At 35.8% G+C, this 2,368-nt stretch overlaps 1 pseudogene; it reads right to left on the bottom strand.

Annotated features, from left to right (window-relative positions):
* Positions 1 to 233: 233 nt before the first annotated feature.
* LOC114004952 (uncharacterized) lies at positions 234 to 363 on the bottom strand (annotated as a pseudogene).
* Positions 364 to 2,368: the final 2,005 nt, after the last annotated feature.

Raw genomic sequence — 2,368 nt, 5'->3', positions numbered from 1 at the left:
CGCCTGTCCACTTTGTTGTCCTTTAACCTGGAGAAAAGAAGCTGCATTATTCAGAGATTTTGCTGCTTTAGGAAGAAACCTGTTTCTTACCTTTTGCATCTTTGGCAGGTTAAACAAAACTTATGAACACTCACCCATATTTTCTTAAGGTTAACAACTGGAGTGTAACGTTCATAAATAAGACTAGATATTTCTATTATGTTTCCTATTTAACATGGAGAATATGAAAACTAAAAATATACTTTCATTTACAATAGCTTTTACCCTTTAATGATAAACTTGGCAACATACTCAATTTTCAATTAGCAATAATCACGCCTCGGATAAACCTCATTGGCTACAATACTGCCACTGTGCAAAGCTAACATACTCAATTTTAAAAAATGCTATATTTATAAATGAATGATCTTAAACTTTTAGTGTTGGACAGAAATTCTATTGTGTAGAATTACATATACTTAGGGGCAAGGCAAGATTGAGAAAACCATAATTCATCACTAATTTTATGTCCATCACAAAAATTCAATACTTTAAAATTCATTTGCCATGGAAATGTACCTTTTGATCTTTGCAGCTGCCTATATGAATTGAAATATAATATATGGCTAAGGTAGACATGTAAAAATCAGATTACCTGAGGTTGTCCAAATTTTTCAGTTAAGGGCTGCTTGGGGTGAAGAGGTATAGGAAATTCTTTGGTGTTGTGATCAATCATAGAATCATAAAGGTGGTGTGCCATAAAGGAGACATAAAATCTGATTGGCATCAAAGTTTGGAAAGAAGATATTTATTCAATTGATGTAATAAGCTATGAGGTCAATACAGAAGCAAAGCAAGAAAATGAATGAGGATCCACAGGTGAAAAGACATGAGAAAACAATGAAGTATTATGAATAGTTCTGAATCTAATTTCATGATCCATGAGTTGCTCATTTCCTATTCTAACACACTTATTTCCAGAGATTTCAAAGGTATTGTCAAGTTAGACCTATCTCTTCTCCTCATTCAATAACTTCCTTCTAGACATTAACAGGTATAAAATAAATACATACAAGAAGTTTCTTCCTCTATCAAAAGAGAAATGCATTTCTGGCTTCCATATTTGGAAGTAGAAAATTGTCAGTGAAGTTCCAAGAAGCAGATTGAGACATAGGACCCACAGTGAGTTTCTTCTCCTATAGCTAAGAGCACACAGAGGATTCCCTGATTATTGGAAACACTCCTCTTCACTCATGTGTTCTGTCTGCCCTTTTAATAGAGAAGGTCTGTGAAGAAATCATGACTTGTATTTTTCTACTCTTTTAGCCATAGTGTTAGATTTATCCCACAAAGGCCTAGCTAATTCCTAATGAATGTTAACACAAAAAATTTTCACTTTTCACACTCAAATCCTTTACAGAGTAAAGTACTTAGAAAAAAATAATAGCATCAACTAACAGTTCACTGAGCCTGCCAAAGACAGTGAATCACATAATTTGTGATCTTGCTTGAGTTGGACATCAAGAATCCTGACTAGCTCTCTTAGAAACATAACAAATACAAACAGAGATGTGTAAGAACTTATTTTTCCTTCCTTCCTTCCTTCCTTCCTTCCTTCCTTTCCTTCCTTCCTTCCTTTCTTTCTTCCTTCCGCTTTCCCTCCTCTCTGAAACATGATATTAGAAGGCAATTCCCATGTATATTCTAATCAATATAATATTTTGTAAGAATATTAAGAGAAGATAATTAGGTAGACTAAAATTTCAGTAGACTTGCAGGTATGCGGCAACATATTTTGCTAATTTCTTTTAAAGAATTGAGGCATGCCCCTTAGACTATAGACGTCTACCATGCAAGGTAGAATGTTTGTAGTTGTTGTTTGGAGTTCTAAGAGACATACCCATACTTCTGAGCAACATGGCAGGCAGGGTCTGGATATGATATGTTTAGTGGTAACACAGCAAACTCAAATCACTGCTGAGCCTGATTCTCTAGTCAGTTTAGCAAGATTTCTAATTTCTGCCCTCATTGCATAGATTTTGAGTTCATACAGATTCTCAGAAGTGATTTCTGCAGTGTTGTATAGTGTCGTATCTCTGGATAGTTTTAGCATTGGAAAAATATTTGATAATTTCCAAAATCAAGTTTATTCTAGGCCATCTTTAAAATAAGAACTTCAGGGACCAGCAGATGGTGCAATGGTAATGTTACTGGGCTCCCATGCAGTCGACTGTGGTTCCAGTCTCAGACCTGGTGGCTTAAAACTCAAGCCAGACATGTGTGTGTGCATGTCCAAAATCCTGAGAGGAGAATGGAAGAGCAGGCATTGTGGTGTGGCTATCTCCCTGTGTGATTTCTTGCTTTCTATCTCTGTCTCTCTGGCCAGTGC

This window comes from Tupaia chinensis, unplaced genomic scaffold (genome assembly GCF_000334495.1).
Source record: "Tupaia chinensis unplaced genomic scaffold, TupChi_1.0 Scaffold140574_1, whole genome shotgun sequence".
In the NCBI taxonomy this organism is placed as follows: Eukaryota; Metazoa; Chordata; class Mammalia; order Scandentia; family Tupaiidae; genus Tupaia; species Tupaia belangeri.
The sequence above is the reverse complement of the archived record's forward strand: the minus strand, read 5'-3'. Positions and strand labels throughout refer to the sequence as shown.